Raw genomic sequence first — 22,004 nt, 5'->3', positions numbered from 1 at the left:
CGGCGAGAATCACTGTTCAGACTATACCTGCACTCGTCCGTGAACATAACCTGGGACCACTGTTCCAATGACCATGCACTGTGTTCTTGACACCAGGCTTTACGGGCTCTCCTGTGACCAGGGGTTAGTGGAATGCACCTTGCAGGTCTCCGGGCAAATAAACCATGTCTGTTCAGGCGTCTGTAGACTGTGTGTCTGGAGACAACTGTTCCCGTGGCTGCGGTAAGCCCCCGAGCAAGGCTACCTGCAGTACTCCGTGGCCGTCTGCGGGCACTGATGGTGAGATATCGGTCTTCTTGTGGTGCTGTACACTGTGGACGTCCCGTACTGTAGCGCCTGAACACGTCTCCTGTCTGCTGGAATCGTTACCATAATCTTGAGATCACACTTTGTGGCACACGAAGGGCCCGTGCTACGACCTGCTGTGGTTGACCAGCCTCCAGTCGCCCTGGTATTCTACCCCAGCTAACGTCATAAATAAGTGTTCTTTGAGCCATTTTCAACACACAGTCACCATTAGCACGTCTGAAAACGTCTGTACTCGCTGCACCGTAGTCTGACATGCACCAACACACCTCTGCGTATGTGAACTGCTGCCAGCCCCACCGTGCGTGACTGCAGGTCAAATGCACCGCATGGTCACACCCTGAGGTGATTTAAACCCGCAAACCGCCCACCAGAATGTTGTTTCACCATGTATCAGCATTATCCTTGATTTGTGAGCATGAGTGTATTTGATTGTTTTTAGCTGAACAGTACCCCTACCTGACGTTAACATTTTCACCTACACACACTGTAATAATTTAATTTGTGTATTCTAATACACTACATGATCGAAAGTATCCGGACATCTATTAGGGAACATAAATGCGGATGTGTCCACTTAGTGCCTTTTTAACGGCTTGTGTTGGGGATACTTTCGACGAGGTGTCTCAATTGCTGTGAGAGAATCGCAGCCCATTTTTCCTTAAGAGCCGAAACCAGAGAAGATAGTGATGCTGGACGCTGGGCTCTGGACGGCCACGTGGCGCTACCGAGGAGAGACCATCTTATGCCCTGCACTGACTTGGCGCATCGTACTGCATCTGCAGAAGCAATTTGAGCATCAGTAATTTAAAGGAGAGCTCCGAGGCAGATGCCCTGCAGCATGCATTCCACGACCCCAAACCAGCACCATTTGCGTTTTCAGTGGTGTCGAGCCGGAGCTCAATGGAAGGCGGGGTAGAGTTCTGTTGCGTTTTCTGATGATAGCTGGTTCCACCCAGGAGCCAGTGATGGCCATGTGTTGGTACGGTCTAGGATGCGATTTCGTACGACACCAGAAGCACTCTCATGCTTATTCCACACTCTCTGATTGCAGAGTTGTAAGTCAGTCTGGTGATCTGACCTGTTGGACCTCTATTCAAGAACAGCATTCCATGGGGTGCTTTCCAAAAGGATAGCGCCGGCCCACATTCCGCTGTTGTAGCTCACTGTGCTCTACAGAGCGTCGACATTCTGTCCTGGCCTGCTCGATCACCAGATCCCTCTCCAATGCATATCGGACATCAACGGACGGTATCTCCCGCGTCATCCACAAGCAACGGAAATAGTGCCTGTGTTGAAACAGCCATCCAACCCCATCCCACTAACTGACATTCGGCACTTGTACAACACAATACGCTGGCCGCGGTGGCCGAGCGGTTCTAGGCGCTTCAGTCTGGAACCGCGCGACTGCTACGGTCGCAGGTTCGAATCCTGCCTCGGCATGGATGTGTGTGGTGCCCTTAGTTAGGTTTAAGTAGGTCTAAGTCTAGGGGACTGATGACCTCAGATGTTAAGTCCCATAGTGCTCAGAGCCATTTCAACAACACAATACATGCAAATTTGCATGCTTGAATTCAACATTCTGGCAGTCAGAGCGGTTATCAATAGCTATCTCGCGCTTACTTCAACTCACTATCTTGCAATGTAAATCCCCCAAGTATTTTAAGTAGAAAAATGTGTTCCCGAAATTAGGAGGGTGGTTTGAAAAGTTCTCGGAAACACCACGAGAGATCAGCGCTAGCGCAATTCATTGTTCACGTGATATTGATTGGACTGTTGCCTGTAAACACGTGCCACGTCAGTCCTCTTGGAAGAGAGCTGTGGCGGTGAAGTGGCTCTGTTGTTGTTCCCGCGTAGTGATTTGCAAAGATGGAAAAAATCGAGATTCGAGCAGTGATAAAGTATTTCGTAAAGAACGATATGAAAGCAGAGGAGATTCACGCCGATTTCCAGAATATACTAGGGGACTCTGCTCCTTCACCTTCAACTGTTGCCAAGTGGACAAATGAATTTAAATTCGGTCGGGAGGGCTTAGATGGTGATCCGCGCAGTGGTGGGCCGATATGCGTCACTACTCCAGAAATCATTGCTAAACTGCACAAAATTGTCTGGGAGGATCGCAGATTGAAAGTGTGTGAAATTGCTCACGCTTGCGATATGTCATCTGAAAGTGTATATCACATTTTAGCTGAAGAATTAGAAATGAAAAAATTATCTGCAATGTGTGTGCCGCGACTCTTGACGCGCGCCCGCACACATGTGCCGTCGCCATGGCAAAATTACATAAACTAAGGTATGAATTGTTGACGCCAACACGTTATTCGCCTGATATGGCTCCGTCAAACTTCCATCTCTTCTCAAACCGGAAAGCCGTGCGGGACTAGCTGAGCGGTCTCAGGCGCTGCAGCCAAGGACTGTGCGGCTGCTCCCGGCGGAAGTTCGAGTCCTCCCTCGGGCATGGGTGTGTGTTTGTCCCTAGGATAATTTAGATTAAGTAGTGTGTAAGCTTATGAACTGATGACCTTAGCAGTTAAGTCGCATAAGATTCCACACACATTTGAACATCAAACCGGAAAATTTTTCTAGGTGCAAATGGCTCTGAGCACTATGGGACTTAACTTCTGAGGTCATCAGTCCCCTAGAACTTAGAACTACTTAAACCTAACTAACCTAAGGACATGACACACATCCATGCCCGACGCAGGATTCGAACCTGCGACAGTAGCAGCAGAGCGGTTGCCGACTGAAGCGCCTAGACCCGCTCGGCTGTGTATTTTAACAGATCCAGAAATCGAAAGAGCACATAGCCGTAAACGAGGAAGCGAGCTGCAGGAGGAAGTTGTGAGAGCGGTCAGAGAGTAGAGCCCCGCTAGCCTAGTCGGTAATACCATCGCCCGCCACAGGCCAGATTCTGGGTTCGAGTCGCGGTCCTGCATACAGTTTTAACCTGCCAGTAAGTTTAGAAACAGCAAGGCTCTTCGGACACACCGCATTTGGACAACGATCCGGCTACGTACCGTATTAATGTCCCTACGCGGCGCTACGGCGGCGACGTGCGGCGAGCGGCAGCAGCGACGGTGGCGAGCGCCGGGGAGGCCTTGAACCTGGCGCGCTGCCGGCGTCCGCGTAATAAATGCGTCTGCGTGGCGTGCATCAGGCGGCGGCCGGCGTCTGTCCGTGCGCTCGTTTGCGGCTCTGATTAACTGGCTGGCCTCGCGCACCGGCGCCGTGTCGTGTTAAAAGCGTGTCTCGAATTAAAGGTTTCGGGTGCGGTTTAAAAGACGGTTACTTTTTGGCTCGGAGCATCGGGCCGGATTTGGCGATGCAAAATTATGCTAAGTGCCTGGGCGCGCGGCCGCCCGTCTCGTCTCCGGGCAGGTGCGCGCGTCACGCCACGGAACAAAAGGTCCGGGTCGGCAGCTGCCGCATCCGCGCATCCGTGGCAGGCTGCGGCCGCCGCGTTCCTACCGGCGCCTTCCTCCTGCGTCAACCCGACAGCTCTGAGGGATGCCCATACGACAAAGCAAAGCACGGGACGCGTTTAACTCTCTACTGCCATATGGTAACAAATGTTGCACCCAGAAGGGGAGTAGGAAACGAAATGATACTTCAAAGGTTCAAAAGGGTATGTGATGTTACTTCAATGATTACAAAACCAAGTCGTGTTTACAAAGATCTTGGCTGTATGAGCCCACTTGTCAGTATGACGTTGAACTGCCTTTGCATGCATACATGCACTGAATTACACTACTGCACATTAAAATTGCTACACCAAGAAGAAATGCAGATGATAATCGGGTATTTATTGGACAAATATATTATACTAAAACTGACATGTGATTACATTTTTACGCAATTCGAGTGCATAGATCCTGAGAAATCAGTACCCAGAACAACCACCTCTGCCTGTAATAACGGCCTTGATACGTCTGGGCATTCAGACAAAAAGAGCTTGGATGGCGGGTACAGGTACAGCTGCCCACGCAACTTCTGTTGGTGAGAGATCTGGAGAATGTGCTGGCCAGGGCAGCAGTCGAACATTTTCTGCATTCAGAAAGGCCCGTACAGGACTTGCAACATGCGGTCGTGCATTATCCTGCTCAAATGTAGGTTTCGCAGTGATCGAATGAAGGGTAGATGGTTCAAATGGCTCTGAGCACTATGGGACTTAACATCTATCAGTCCCCTAGAACTTAGAATTACTTAAACCTAACTAACCTACGGACATCACACACATCCATGCCCGAGGCAGGATTCGAACCTGCGACCGTAGCGGTCGCGCGGTTCCAGACTGAAGCGCCTAGAACCGCTCGACCACACCGGCCGGCAATGAAGGGTAGAGCCACAGGTCGTAACACATCTGAAATGGGAAGCGAAATGTGCGTTCACCGCGATGTTGCCAAACACGGATGCGACCATCATGATGCTGTAAACAGAACCTGGATTCATCCGAAAAAATGACGTTTTGCATTCTTGCACCCAGGTTCGTCGTTGAGTACACCATCGCAGGCGCTCCTGTCTGTGATGCAGCGTCAAGGGTAATTGCAGCCATGGTCTCCGAGCTGATAGTCCATGCTGTTGCAAACGTCGTCGAACTGTTCGTGCAGATGGTTGTTGTCTTGCAAACGTCCCCATCTGTTGACTCAGGGATCGAGACGTGACTGCACGATCCTTTACAGCCATGAGGATAAGATGCCTGTCATCTCGACTGCTAGTGATACAAGGCCGTTGGGATACAGCACGGTGTTCCGTATTACCCTTCTGAACCCACCGATTCCATATTCTGCTGACAGTCATTGGATATCAACCAACGCGAGCAGCAATGTCGCTATATGATAAACCGCAATCGCGATAGGCTACAATCCGACCTTTATCAAAGTCGGAAACGTGATGGTACGCAATTCTCCTCCTTACACGAGGCATCACGACAACGTTTCACCAGGCAACGCCGGTCAACTGCTGTTTGTGTATGAGAAATCATTCGGAAACTTTCCTCATGTCAGCACGTTGTAGGTGTCACCACCGGCGCTGACCTTGTGTGAATGATCTGAAAAGCTAATCATTTGCATATCACAGCATCTTCTTCCTGTCGGTTAAATTTCGCGTCTGTAGCACGTCATCTTCGTGGTGTAGCAATTTTAATGCCTAGTAGTGTAAATGCACCGCCCGCATCTCGTGGTCGTGCGATAGCGTTCTCGCTTCCCACGCCCGGGTTCCCGGGTTCGATTCCCGGCGGGGTCAGGGATTTTCTCTGCCTCGTGATGGCTGGGTGTTGTGTGCTGTCCTTAGGTTAGTTAGGTTTAAGTAGTTCTAAGTTCTAGGGGACTGATGACCATAGATGTTAAGTCCCATAGTGCTCAGAGCCATTTTGTAAATGCACCGACAACTAAAGTTCTGACAGTGAGCTTACGACGCATGTCCAGTCTATTCTCCCACGCTATTCTGTAATTCATTTCCTTTCAAAATAATAAGTAATAATGAAGAGCTTGCAACATGTGAACACATTTATACGACACAGTTAATTTATTTCATTTTAAATTCAAGTATCACATCCCTGCTTGTTCTGATAGCACTCAAATTACAGTTACTGTCACTCATCTATTACAAGTTTATATGCGTTCACCATTGCCGATTCCCTATTGAACGACAGCCTTTTAATTATATATCTCCCCCGGTACGAATTTAATCCTAAGCTTTAAAATTATTATTTTAACTATGACCGCTTTTCTCAAACGCATCCATCCTGCTCGTGTGATGGCGGTAGCGCAACTGACTCACTCCTTCGAACCAAACAATCTCCACGAGTCAATCTATCCATTCTAGAACTATGGGGTAGTTGCATATGGTCTTATTGTCGCAAACGGGGAGCAACTAGATCTTTAACTGTTTCTTACACAAACCACCAACCGCTCATTCATTTTCTGGCGCCTGCCGCAGTCAGTTAAACGCTCTCAAACACTGCGCCCAAACCGCAGGACCACGTTTCCTTGAAACTGTCATATGATTAACATTTGATATTTTGTATCATCGTGTTGCGCTGAACCTAAACAGGTAGTTATAATAACAAACAGCTGCATGCCGTGCATTTAATTTAAAAATTACTGTATCAACCACAGAAAGACATCTTTACGGCAGAAAAAACAGGTATTAGTGAGGCGGAACTGTTGCTACGGAAGCTAGTTAAAACGTTGGATTTCAAAGAAAACAGCCGAATGCGCAAAGAGCAACCTGACTGTGTTCGTTTGCACAGTTTTGATCAGGCAGCTGAGTTACGTTAAGTTGCCAGTCACTGTCTTCTTCTAACCGCCAGTATCACTTCTTTGGAACTTCCCTGGTGTAATCATGCACGAAGAACTGTTCGAACTTAACACAAAGGATTTCCTTACAACGAAAACGCCATTTTATTTAACATTACTAACTTCTGAAGTAACCCATTTACGCCCAGTAAAATTTATGGGCAGCAGTCTGTTTACCGGGACATCAGTCCTGTCTATTTGGTATCTCGTGTATGCCCTCACAACACAATAAGTCATCAATAATATTACAGTAAAAATCAATTAATTCAAACAGGTGTATCAATGTTAGCCTCAAAGGCTTGTTTATCGCCAGTTAACCTAATTATGAGATAGTCATACTATTTTCCCGCCCATAGCGAGCGTGGGATCACAGACTTTTCTTAGAAGATAGACTGCAGAAAGACAAACATACGTTTATAGTATTTTTAGATTCAGAGAAATATTCCTACAATATCAACCGAAATATACTCTTCGAAATGGTGAAGATAATAGGAGTAAAATACAGCGAGCGAAAGTTTATCTTTTTACGGTAACCAGACTGAAGTAAAATCCGCCAAGGGCACGAAAGGGAACCAATGGCTGAGAAAGAAGCGGAGTAGTGTTGTAAGCTATTCCTCATGTTATTAAATACTGCATGTATATCTTCAAGCGGTAAAGAAGATGTCAGCAAGAAGAAAATGAACTTACACGTTTACCTGTGACACTAATTCTGACAAATAAGTAATTGGCTTGGAATAGCAGAAGAGCAGTTGAATGGAATGGACTGTCTCTTGAAGAGAGTTTATAAGATGTGTAACAAAAAACGTAAAAGAAGGGCAATGCTTTTGCGCCCTAAAACAAAAAAAAAGGGCAATGCAGTGTAGTAGAACTAAGTCAGGCGATAATGAGGCGATTAAATTAGGGAATGAGACACATAGTAATAGATATGTTTTGTTATTTGCGCAGGAAAATAAGTGTCGGTGGCCAAAGAACAGAGAATGCAAGAGAAAGAATAATTTAACATTGAAAATAAATTTAAAAGTTAGAAAATCTTCACTGAAGGTATTGCAAGCGGCCGCTTACTTTAATCATAAATATATGTCCAAGTAATGCTAAATGTTATTATCTTTACATAACAAAAAGTATTATCTTCTCAAGAATCTTCAAATCGTAAGCAACGCCCTTAATTTTTTTGTATGAAATTAGTGAATTTAGTCACGGCACTTTTGTTGCCAATGTCTGCGGTCATTTTCAGAACTCAAATTAATCATCAAACTAATTAATCTCATACGATTGATTTTTGAATCGCTAGTGTATCCACGTATCACCTCAACAAAATAAAAACAGTGAACGGTTGGAGGAGTATGAGTGAGTACAGTGGCGTATTTAAGCTCACAAAAATAATGACAATAATTATTCATCCTTTTATAATTACAATCGAGCTGATGAATCTTACAAAAAATTACAAATATAAATCAGAAAAGGGATGGTGGTTGATTGGTAAGACATTTATTGGGATGGAAACTATACAAATTTTCCCCTGCATCAATCGCTCTTACAATCCAATCTGACTTTGTTTAAACGAATACACTGTGAGGCCCAATTCTATTCAAATGGAATCAACTATGACCAAATGCACCACAAACTTTGTTTCACGGAGAACAAGGAGCTGTAGATATCATTTAACACTCTACGCTGGTGCAGCAATACTGAAGCCTTTCACCTTGATTCAGTCGGCAGCAGAAAACGGCACGCTTTGGGCGATGAGCGACGTTCTGCGCCAGCTGTAAAGTTGTGACGCGTCCACGAAATCTTGCAAACGACGCGGACTGGCATTTTGATTATTAGAATGCACTGAACTTCCATATTATAGCCCTCAAATCCCGGCAAATTTCAATGTGTGGTGCACCTGTTCTTTGGTCTGGCCAAAGCAATTCGACTCACAGGCACGACGGCGCGTCCTGGAATAGTGAAATGTCTGATGGCCGGCTCAGGGCAATTAAGTTAGACCTCATGACAAACGATATGTCCGAGATGATATGCAGTTCCACTGCCGATTCAGTTGGAAACTGCCACTGGCTCTTAGTCCACCACAAGTCGCAGACCACAAGTCTCACCCACTAGGGAAAGACCTGAAGTTCTCCACCAGGGGAGGACCAGAAGGTCAAGAAGACAAAGAATCACAGTCACTTTCCACCAAGCCTCGGTACAGGAGGCAAATTAGCAGAAAAAAACCGCTTCCACGTTGCACAACCCAACTGAACTATCCTCTACTCGTTGACTCTGCCCTCTTTACTGATCTGCTGGCTTAGTAGACAATCCACATACAGCACTGGGGTTCCCATTCTGGCGGGAGCAAGCCTCTGCTTTGCATGTCCAATCAGCGACTCAAAATCTCTCTTATCTGAAATAAGATTTTAGACTAGGGAGGTGGTGTTCTCATGATAAGCATGGTCATGTTCCGGCAAAAATCATCTACCTAGATGGGATCACAGTCCTCATTTATGAAGAGATCTAGTCTTTGCAGGTTAACAATTTCCGATTTCCGAAAGAAGGCTCTTAAAGTTCCAGACAGTCACGCCCATGAAATACGTGTTTTCGACGCTCGCTAAAAGAATCGGGCATCAGGAGAGTTACAGTTTTGCTTCCACCGAACATTTGCACCGGTCGCTCTGCTCATATCATCTCAGCTCATAATATCAGAATGCTTGTAGTGTGATGACCATTCCACCATTTGCACAAAAGCTCAGATAACAGCAGTCTCTCTTAAATGGCTTCTTCCACCCACTTTCCGCCAACAGGCCACCTTCGTGATGGTCTGTCGCCCGGACCAGGTAAAACGTTTTGCAAACTGGGAACTTCCTGCTCCAACCCTTAGTGGGAAGAGTGGAGTGTCACAGCCCGAAGTCCTTCTCACAGAGCGCAGCTTCCCGAATCGCTCACACAGTCAGGTCTCTGGACACAAGATTTATGGCCCGCAATCCATCTTTCTACCTACTTTCCGTCGCCTCCACTACGGCAATTGGGATACAAGTTCTCTGCAAGCTACATATGCACTTATATTAACATTCAGCCCACAATAACCCCATGTTAAAAAATCATAAACCACACTTACCTAATGTAGTACTGGGGTACATGGAGATCATGATCTAAAATATGAATATTAATCTGACCAACAGTGTAGTTAAAGTGAGAGAGAGGTGTGCCACATATCAGTATTTCTCTGGACCGTGGCAATGTATGAAAGTAAAATAGAATTGAAGAGAAAAGAAGTTTAACTCACATCTTTACCAAAAAAAGAGGGATTAAGTTGGTAGGACACAGGAATCAGTTGATGCGACACGTACTGAGGCATCAAGGTATCGTCAGTTTAGAAATGACGCGAACAGTAGGAGTGAAATGAATTGATTGTGTGGCATTGTTGGCCAGAAGGACCCATCTGAGGAAGTTCAACTGCCGACTGAAAGACTTATTTCAGTCGGCGCAACACTCGCCGACTTGAGAGCCGGCGATGAAGATGAAATAATGATGAGGACAACACAACACCCAGTCCATGAACGGAGAAAATCTCCAACCTGGCTGGGAATCGAACCGGTGCCCACTGCATGGTAGGCGAGCACGTCACTACTCAGCTAAGCAGGCGGACACTGTGGGAGTAAAACTTGCAGAGAGAAGCCAGAGCTTGTCTACAGTAATCAGTTTAAAATGGAGGTACATTGGAGTAGTTATGCTGCGATAAAAGATGCTCGCAAGAACTGGACGAGCGTGGAGACATGCTTCATACCAGTTATCTGATTGAAGAGCGTAACGACAACAACTTCTTGGAAAATGGTTCTTCTTGTAATGTGTTTCCGAAGATGCCAAATTCATTCACTCTCTTTAGTTTCTGCTCGTTTATTTCATTTTGTCTGAGACCCGGTCTTGGCTTTCTTGGATCGAGACTGTTAAGTTCTAGGTCTTGTCAGTTATATTTAATTTATAAACGGCTTTTATGAAGAGTGTCCTCAGCTTTAAGCTATATTTACCGGGTCATACTCCACTTTTCCTGTTTCCTCACTGCACCATAATCGCCCATACTGCCTCCTCTTACGTCCCTCCCCCAACCCTCCCGCGCCCAGGAGACCGGATATAACGGAGAATGGCTTATCGAGAAAGAATGATGCTTTCAACGGAGACATTAGAAGTGACTGTCGCAGGTAGAGTAAGTTTTCTTCATCTAAAGAACTCTGTCGGGGTCAAGTGTTAGTTTTTATTTAGGAACATGATTCTTGAAATGTACATCTAGGGCGCAGAACTGAAAAGAAATTAACATGGATAAAATTTCCCGTTGAACTACAATGATTAATGTTTCGCTAATTTTGTGCAAAGTATTGGTGGTCTTGGAGGCAATTATGTCGACACGGTTCCTTCAACAGTGCCAAGGCGGGTTGTCTATCTCTTAGATTCCAGGAGTACAAACACACACACACACACACACACACACACACACACATACACAGTGCACAAATGATTAAACAAGGACTTCTTGGCGGAAGAGGCTGCATTCATTCACTATCTTTATTTTCTACTCGTTTCTTACATTATGTTTGGGACTAGGTCTTGACTTTTACAAGCCATGATTTTACTTTCTTATGTCGAGACTGTTGTTATAGATCCTGGCAGTTATATATAATTTATAAACGGCTTGTCCTGACACGGAGTGTTGTGTGCTATAGACAAGGAATTTCAAATTTATTCTGTATTTCTAGATTTCCAGAATGCTTTTGACAGCATACCTCACAAGGGGCTTGTAATCAAATTGCGTGCTTGTGGAATACCGTCTCAGCTATGCGACTGGATTCGTGACTCACTGTCACGGAATTGATTTATGGTGTACCCCAAGCTAGTGTTATATAGATCCTCTGCTGTTCCTTATCTATATACATGATTTAGTAGACAATATGAGCAACTGTCGTAGGTTGTTTGGAGACATTGCTGTTCTATGATAACTACGCTCTCCGGACTAGGAAGAAGGATGAGGAAGGTGCACAATCACTTCTGATTGTAATATTTAGCCGATAACAAAATTTCATTGTAAGTAAGTTATAGTCACTTAATAATGTGAGTAATAAAATTTTGCAGTTAGAAATATATTACAAAAGTACGAACCTATGACACAACGTAAGTTGACTGTAACTGCGACTCCATCATGAACATAATGAGGTAACACACACTAAGCTTCCACATAGCAGGTAACAAAATTTTGTCATCAGTGTATTTTATTATAGAACTACTTGAAAATAACTCTGTTACCGTACTTGACCAGTACTAGGGACAGACACAAAATTTTAATCGCAAATTGATAAAATAACGTTACTTATTAAATTTACCATTATTCGCTAGTGCTTGTCTACAGTCATGGTACACAGTGAAATCGCCACAGTAGAGTACTGTTGTACGCCGCTAAGGGTGTCAAAACAAAACTGTGCAGCTCATCTTCACTCAGCAGACAAACAATTAATTGCGTAACCCACTCAGACCAGGGGAATGTTGAAGCACATTTTAGCTAGTGAGACTGTAAAATGCTAACTGGTATGGTATACAGTCTATGATCTTCCCTAAACCTAAGAAAACGAGGAAAGTGATGTGGATGTCTTTATAGGCTGCCAGGGATGCAGATGACGAAGCGGATGTGACAGTAGAATGTTGATCTGAAGCAACAATATCCAAAAAATGCAGTATTAAAATAACTACGAGTAACCCTTTGGAAGAACGTAAAGAGTAACGATCACATAAAACTAGTTCTAGGAGAGTCAAGGGCCACCCCGAGACTCACTGGAAGAGTCCCAAGGAAACGTAATTCATCCACGAACGAAATGGCTTACAAAAAAAGCGTTCGATTGGTCTTGAGTAATAAATCGTTTGTCTGAGGCTTTTACACTGCAGAATTAACCGAAGATCCACAGAACAAAGACGTGTTTCGTCACGGGTTCGTTCAGTAAGCGAGAAAGCTTTAGAAAGATGTTCTTAAAGCGTCAGTGGTAAAAAGTACAAGCATCACGGAAAAGTCTGCTAAAAATATCGAAATATTCTATTCCATTAAAGGGACAGGAAAGAAGCACTATTAAACTTCTACAAAACAATGGCAATACCATCTACACTCTACTGGAAAATAACAGCTGAAAATGAGAGAAGAAAAGAAGCTGTGGAACTGAGGTTTTTAAGAAGAGCATCTGATTGTTGACTATCTGATACTAGCGACACGTAGTGGCTTCGCAGAGGTAGCACTAACCATTTATAGCTGGAAGTCTTATCTGGCGTAGTGGCTGTAGGTTATAGACACACACATTGCTATTGAATCCGTCTATCTATTGGCGAAAACCTATCACAATCCCTACAGTAGTTCCTTAGATTAGCCTTCACATCAACATAGAAAAAAAACATGGCAAGGGACTTTAATACAGGGAGTTAGGAGTGTAAGTGCAGATACTTTTATTGGTGACTCAGGACACTGTGCCGAACAAGATTACGTCAGTAAGTCAATCAGTTGCAGGCTAGTAATTATAGTTGTCACAAATAGTATGTTTTTAGGTAGGGTAGTCCCTCCAAGTACACGTGCCAAAAGCAAGACATTAATGCTTATTTTCGCTTACGTAGCATCTCAGGTGTTGAAGTGTGGATACGTGGATATAAGAAGGTTAGTCTATACTGCAGGCGTAACGCACTTAGTCGTGCAGTTACGACCCTGCAAAAAACACCAGTTCATAAAGTATGTGACGTATTTGTAGAAAAACTGTTTGGCGAATTAACAACAAATGCACTGATTTGTGTACATACGAGGGTCACTCCAAAAGAAATGCACACTATTTTTGTAAAAATACAGTTTTCATTCTGCATGTGTGAAAGTTTTACAGTGTGTAGATACGTCCTTCCTGCTTGTTTCCAAATTTAGTTCAACCTGTTGCCGTGAGTGGCGCCGTTACAGCATGTCTTCAAGATGGCTGCTACACTTGACGTTCGTCAGAAGCAACTTGATGTCATAGAATTCCTGTGCTGTGAAAACGAGACAGTGGGAAACATCTACAAGAGGTTGATAAAGGTGTATGGAGATGCTGCTATCGATCGCAGTACAGTTAGTCTGTGGGCAAGCAGGTTACGTGATGAAAGCGGGCACGGCAATATTGAGGATTATCCTCGCAGCCGCAGGACTCTTACTGCACACACTCCAGACGATGTGCAGAGAGTTAACGAATTGGTGACTGCTGACAGACGCATCACAGTGAACGAATTGTCACGCTACGTTGGGATAGGGGAAGGAAGTGTTTGCTGAATACTGAAAGCGTTGGCGCTAAAAAAGGTTTGTGCCAAGTGGGTTCCCAGAATGTTGACAGTGGCTCACAAAGAAACAAGAAAAACGATATGCAGCGAACTTTTGGAACAGTACGAGAATGGTGGAGATGAATTTCTTGGACGAATTTGACAGGCTATGAAACATGGCTCCATCATTTTTCACCAGAGACGAAGAGGCAATCAATGGAGTGGCATCATGCAAATTCACTCAAGAAAAAAATTCAAAACCACATCTCTTGCTGGAAAAGTTATAGCTACTGTGTTTTTCGATTCCGAAGGACTGTTGCTTGTGGTGAACATCATGCCAAGTGGAACCACCATAAATTCTGATGCATATGTGACGACACTGAAGAAACTTCAAGCTCGACTGAGTCGTGTTCGACCACATCGGCAAAAGCAGGATGCTGTTGTACGACAATGCACGGCCACATGTCAGTCAAAAAACCATGGAAGCGATCACAAAATTCGGATGGAGAACACTGAAATACCCGTCTTACAGACGTGACCTGGCTCCATGTGACTATCATCTCTCTGGAAAACTGAAAGACTCTCTTCGTGAAACAAGGTTTGAAGATGATGACTCCCTTGTGCACGCACGCTGCCAAACAGTGGCTCCAACAGGTTGGTCCAGAATTTTACCGTGCGGGTGTACAGGCGCTGGTTCCAAAATGGTGTAAGGCAGTTGAGAGGGATGGAAATTATGTGAAGAAATGAAAATACTGTTCGTAAAGGATGAATCTACACACTGTAAAACTTTCAAACATGTAGAATAAAAGATGGATTGAAAAAAAAAATAGTGTGCATTTCTTTTGGAGTGACCCTCGTATTAACGTCCCACATATAAAAATATCTGCAGCTATACCCGTTACACCCTGCATGCAATGTCTATAGATGATAATCAATACAACAATTAGAGAATAATTAGAACTTACAAGCATGAACGGACAGATCAGGGTGTTAAGAAATAAACGGAGAGATCATGTCACAAGTATGAATGAAAATATAATGCACCAAATAATAACGAATTATCTACCAACAAGAAAAAGGCTAAATAGGTAGACCAAGAAAGAGTTCAGAGATCAAACAGAAACCAACCATAGGTAACAGAGGCGCTGAACCAGAGGATGTAACAGGCAAATGCCAAACACGTGAAGAAATAAGAAGAAGCAGCAGTTGGGAAGTTTCAGACCGAGGACGAAAATTATTGAGTAACGAGGTGTCAATATTGTCTCAGAAAGCAGTTTTTGAATAAGTCTCTTAATAGCAGGTACTGAATAGGACGGGGAGACCAAAAGTCTGAACAAAAAGTGTTGCGTCTTGCGTCTGCAGAGACACAGACACGCCGTGGACGCCACGTCGCGGCTGGCGAACAAAACATACACCGTGTACTCATGCAGAGCACGCAGGCTGCAGTGCGTACAGACGCACGTAGACTGAGGCTGGCCAGTTTAGTCTGGGTGCGGACGGAGCTTCTTGTCTGGCTGGCGGGGATGCTGGAGCGCGTAGTAAGCAGACACAACAGGGGCGACCGCGGTCACCGCCACTCCACGCGCTACAACTCAGACAACGCGCTCTTATGTCGTTCGAGAAGAGACTGGACAGCAGATTCGAGGCATCTTCTGCGCTTACGACAGTTCAACTTTGGTGCAGCCGTCCAGAGGTCTGGATTGCATATGCGTGCGGCTATCATCATCGTTATTAATGGATGCTTAGTGGCATCACAGATTCCACTGTCATAAAGCTACGGTGATAACGATGGGAAGTAGTTAATCAGATCCCTATCTGGTGCAACAATGTTTTGACCTATAAAGATTTTCAGTATGTCGGGTCTTGCAATTGTGCAATTTAAGAAAAGACATCTTTAATCGTTTGCACCCAAAACTGCTATTTCTTTATTGGCTGACTAGTTTTGGGCTTTTCCCATAACTTATTACGCAGAATAAAATGTTTAGGAGTAGATGCGTCGAATGTGGATATACACTTGGTGTGGACAGTTCTATTTCTGTCATCACACTTTAGATGTAGCCGAGATTTGAGTTACAACATATCATAATTGTATTTATACCTTACTACAGTATGTTAACGTAACGGTATAAGATATATTGGCTATATTATTATTCCAGTTTTGGATCACAATGTTTATTTATAATCAGATAATTAATTTTAATCGGTAATGACCTCTTCAGGCCAGAGCAAATGCGTTCAAATATGCGTGAATTCCTAAGGGACCAAACTGCTTAGGTCATCCGTTCCTACACTTACACACTACTTAAACTACCTTAAACTAACCTATCCTAAGAACAACACACACATGCCCGAGGGAAGACTCGAACCTCCGGCGGCAGGGGCGAGACCTGAGCAGATGAATGTGGTATCTTCATTATCCAGCATGATATGATCTTCGTGGCAACGATATTTCACAGCCCAAACACAAAGTACGTAAGTAGTTACCATATCGATCACATTAATGCTGATATCTTTACTACCCACACTCAGTGTATCCACTCAGGCAAAAATTTTGTTCTCTGTAATAGATGACTTGTCAAAAGGAACAAAGCTCTAGAAATAGTCAGCCTTTAATGAACTGCAGCTTTGACACAAACAACTCTTTAGAGTTTTGATTGTAAAAATGAAACAACCATGGACGTGTCTCGTAGGAACAGAACAGGACAGCGCAAGTTTTCGATATACGCTATCTGATCAAAAGTATCAGAACGCCTCTACGTAATCCGGAATTGACCATTATATGACACGAGAGGCGGGCGCGCCAGTTTAAAAAGAGACGGAGCATATGTGTTGTCAGTACAAAGGCGATAACAGCAGAATGGTTCGGTGAAGAGATCTCAGTGACTTCCACATCTACATCTACATCTACATGATTACTCTGCAATTCACATTTAAGTGCTTCGTAGAGGGTTCATCGAACCACAATCATACTATCTCTCTACCATTCCACTCCCGAACAGCGCGCGGGAAAAACGAACACCTAAACCTTTCTGTTCGAGCTCTGATTTCTCTTATTTTATTTTCATGATCATTACTACCTATGTAGGTCGGGCTCAACAAAATATTTTCGCATTCGGAAGAGAAAGCTAATTATCGTCCATGTTTCACTTCCAAATACTTTCAGGAAAGACTTCCTGACACTTAAATCTGTACTCTATGTTAACAAATTTCTCTTCTTCAGAAACCCTTTCCTTGCCATTGCGAGTCTACATTTTATATCCTCTCTACTTCGACCGTCATCAGTTATTTTGCTCCCCAAATAGCAAAACTCACCTACTACTTTAACTATCTCATTTCCTAATCTAATTCCCTCAGGATCAATTGATTTAATTCGACTACATTCCATTATCCTCGTTTTGCTTTTGGGGATGTACATCTTATATCCTCCTTTCAAGACATTGTCCATTCCGTTCTACTGCTCTTCCAGGTCCTGTAATTATATTCATACAAAATTCAGTACCCGTCTGTCTAGTTGAATAATTAACATCGTAGTGAGTTATTTCATTTCCTTCATTACTCATTCGCAAAGTCAAAAAAGTAGCGCTGTGCTCCACAGAATGCATAGCTTCTCTTTCACTCACAAATCAGAGATTGTCCGTTATGTAAATCTTTTGGATAAGGTTTGAGGGACTCTTGTGTTACTCTTTATTCGCTGTATTGTTTAAACTTTTTCACAGTGTTTCAAGAAATTCACTTATTATAATGTAAACATTTGTCTCTCGCAGATGGAAGAAATGGTTTAGATTTAATAATGCAGTACTGGATTTGTAGGTATAGGAAATATGTTATCAGCTCCACTGTAAGAAATTGAAGTATGTCAGTGGTTAATAACAGCAGATTCTTGAGGAGAAGGGAAATGGTTGTTACTGATATTAACCTTTCGTTAGTCACATCCCAGCTCTACAGCGCTTGGGCAAAAAGAATTCGCTGCTAGCAGAGGCAACAAGATTTAGGGAAGGCAAACAGACACTTCATGTAAGATCTCCATAGTGCGAACACCTCTTATGGAGCTGCAGAGAGAGACCACTCTTGGTCTTACATCCCCAGAGAATGAAAACCTCGTCTTGGATCTTTAGCTCCACTGTAAGAAATTCAAGTATGTCAGTGGTTAATAACAGCAGATTCTTGAGGAGAAGGGAAATGATTGATATTAACCTTTCGTTAGTCACATCCCAGGTTTACAGTGCTTGGGAGAAAAGAATTCGCTGCTAGCAGAGGCAACAAGATTTAGGGAAGGCAAACAGACACTTCATGTAAGATCTCCATAGTGCGAACACCTCTTATGGAGCTGCAGAGAGAGACCACTCTTGGTCTTACATCCCCAGAGAATGAAAACCTCGTCTTGGATCTCCGTTTCAGAGAAGTTCATGGATGCTGGCGCCGAGCTTACAACTTTTAGAGTAATGGTAAGCTGAAGCCTGATTTGTATGAGTCTCGACGAGGACACCAGAAATGTGTTTGTTTCGAGTTATGGTCTTGCTTTGCTACATTAATTCATAAAAATCAGCTAGATAAACTCAGCATGTGCTTCTGTAGGGCTGCTGGTGCCTGCATGTAGTTTTCTGGCATATTTTCGTTGGTATGTTGAATAACTTCGCAATCAATGGAATGTATGTCGGATCAAACGCCTTTCTCATTACATCTGCGTAAGTTATGGTACCATGCTTAATTGGGATACCACATGATTTTACGGGAAGCAGCCTGTTCATTGTATAGGCCACCGGTTTCAGATCTTGCTAGCATCTCAGGGGTATGCTAGATGCGCAACCGTAGTCTCGCGACAGCACAAGTTGGATGCGCATGACCGACGTTTCTGGTGTCTGTGCTGGTTGGTATGAGAGAAGTCATTGCGTTCGATATACCTATTGTTTGAACTTACCCCTCTCCAGCCCCCCCTCCCTTCCACACTTTCCATCAGTATCACATTGATGATTCCGTGACGTCTCAGAATGCGTCCTATCAGTCGATCCCTACTTCTAGGGAAGTTGTGCCGCAAATTTCTGTTGTTGTCTTTGTTGTTGTAGTCTTCAGTCCGAAGATCGGTTTGATGAAGCTCTCCACGCTTCTCTATGATGTGCAAGGCTCTTCATCCCTACGTAACTACCGCAACCCACATCCATTTGAACCTGCGTACTGTTTTCAGATCTTGGCCTATCTCTACAATTTTTCCCCTCAAAGTTCCCTCCAAAACTTAACTGATGATTCCTTGACGTCTCAGAGTGGGTCTTATCAGTCGATCTCTTCTTTTAGTCAGAGTTATGCCACAAAACCCTTTTCTCCCAAATTCTATCCACTACATCCTCACTGGTTACACGATCTACACATAAAATCTCGAGCATTCTCCTGGAGCGTAACATTTCAAAAGCTTCTACTCTCTTCGTATCTGAACCGCTTATTGTCCACGTTTCACACCCATACATGGCTGGATTCCTGACAAGTGCCTTCAGAAAACGCTTCCTAGCAGTTAAATTTATATTGTTTCTTAAGAAATATTTTTCTTCAGAAACGCACATTTGCCATTGCCAATCTATACAGGGTGTTACAAAAAGGTACGGCCAAACTTTCAGGAAACATTCCTCACACACAAATAAAGAAAAGATGTTACGTGGACATGTGCCCGGAAACGCTTAATTTCCATGGTAGAGCTCATTTTTGTTTCGTCATTCCAACTTGATCAAATTGTAAATTTTCACAATCAACATGTGCGGTCTGACGAGAATCCGCACGCAATTGTGCAATCACGTCATCAACACAGATTTTCTGTGAACGTTTGGGCAGGCATTGTTGGTGATGTCTTGATTGGGCCCCGTGTTCTTCCACCTACGCTCAATGGACCACGTTATCATGATTTCATACGGGATACGCTACCCGTCCTGCTAGAACATGTCCTTTACAAGTACGACACAACATGTGGTTCATGCACGATGGAGCTCCTGCACATTTCAGTCGAAGTGTTCGTACGCTTCTCAACAACAGATTCGGTGACCGATGGATTGGTAGAGGCGGGCCAATCCATGGCCTCCACGCTCTCCTGACCTCAACCCTCTTGACTTTCATTTATGGGGGCATTTGAAAGCTCTTGTCTACGCAACCCGGTACCAAATGTAGAGACTCTTCGTGCTCGTATTGTGGACGGCCATTCTCCAGGGCTGCATCAGCGCATTAGGGATTCTATGCGACGGAGGGTGGATGCATGTATCCTCGCTAACATTTTGAACATTTCCTGTAACAAAGTGTTTGAAGTCACGCTGGTACGTTATGTTGCTGTGTGTTTCCAATCCATGATTAATGTGATTTGAAGTGAAGTAATAAAATGAGCTCTAACATGGTAAGTAAGCGTTTCCGGACACATGTCCACATAACATATTTTCTTTCTTTGTGTGTGAGGAATGTTTCCTGAAAGTTTGGCCGTACCTTTTTGTAACACCCTGTAGTCTAAACTCTTTCTACTTCTGTCATCAGTTATGTTAGTGCCCAAATGGCAAAATACACCTACAACGGTAGATGTTTCTTTTTGGAAGCTAATTCCCTCAACACTGCGTCATTTAGTTCGACTACATTCAACTGCCCTTGTTTTGCTTTTGTGTCCTCCTTTTAAGATACTGTTCGTTTCCTTCGCTGTCTTTGATAGAACTGTAATGATAGTAAATCTCAAAGTTTTCATTTATTTTGCATAAACTTGAATTCCTTTTACTGTTTGCTCACTGGGACTTGAACAACATCAGGAGTAGGCTACAACCTTGTTTCCCTCCCTTCTCTACCACTTCTTCCCTTTCATGCCTTTAGACTCCTAACTGCCGCCTGCTTTGTGTACAAGTTGTAAATGATCTTTCACGCTGTGTATTTCTCCCGTGCAACCTTCACAACTGCGAATAGTGTATTCCTGTCAACAGTACCGAAAGATTTTTCTAAGTCTGCAAACGCTGTAAACGTAAGTTTTCCTTGTTTAACCTATCCTGGAAGATAATCGAGGGGTCAATATTATCGTGTGTGTTCGCAAATTTCTCCGAACTGAAAGTCTGAGGTATGCTTCTACCAGTTTTTCTATTCCTTTGTAAATAATTCTTTCCTGGTCAGTATTTTCCAGTCATGACCTATATAACTGATAGGCAATATTCACATCTGTCAATGCGTGATTTACTTGGAATTGGCAATATTACATTCTTCTTTAAGTCTGAGGGAATTTTTCCTGTCTCATATAGCTTGCATGCCACGTAAAATGGTTTTGTCGTTCTAAGGTTCTATAGCAGATAGACGTCAACGAGATTGGACAGTAATTTTGTGGATCACTTTTGTTATCCCTATTGTAGATACATGAATATGGTGTTCAAAAGAACAGACACCATTGGTGATCTTGCAGCTCTCGAAGAATGAAATTACAGTGAAATCCAGACCTTTGTAGCTGCTTTCAGGTGTTGATCAATATCACTGTAATCTATTGTAGATTTGTGCGGTCTGCATTCTTTTCTATTCAGTTGGCACAGTTTTTATTCAAGGGATCTACATTGTTGTTGTTGTTGTGGTCTTCAGTCCTGAGACTGGTTTGATGCAGCTCTCCATGCTACTCTATCCTGTGCAAGCTCCTTCATCTCCCAGTACCTACTGCAACCTACATCCTTCTGAATCTGCTTAGTGTATTCATCTGTTGGTCTCCCTCTACGATTTTTACCCTCCACGCTGCCCTCCAATACTACATTGGTGATCCCTTGATGCCTCAGAACATGTCCTGCCAACCGATCCCTTCTTCTAGTCAAGTTGTGCCACAAACTTCTCTTCTCCCAAATCTACATTATTTGTGGTTAAAGTGGGAGCTAACAAACAGCATATTCCGTGTGGAATCTGAATATACTTATCTCATTCAGTTTTTGTAAGGGCGCTAACAACCACGATGTTGAACATCCCAGGCCGGCCGAAGTGGCCGTGCGGTTCTAGGCACGGCAGTCTGGAACCGCGGGACCGCTACGGTCGCAGGTTCGAATCCTGCCTCGGGCATGGATGTGTGTGATGTCCTTAGGTTAGTTAGGTTTAACTAGTTCTAAGTTCTAGGGGACTAATGACCTTAGAAGTTGAGTCCCATAGTGCTCAGAG

This window comes from Schistocerca cancellata, chromosome 1 (genome assembly GCF_023864275.1).
Source record: "Schistocerca cancellata isolate TAMUIC-IGC-003103 chromosome 1, iqSchCanc2.1, whole genome shotgun sequence".
NCBI lineage: Eukaryota > Metazoa > Arthropoda > Insecta > Orthoptera > Acrididae > Schistocerca > Schistocerca cancellata.
Note: the sequence above shows the minus strand (reverse complement) of the source record.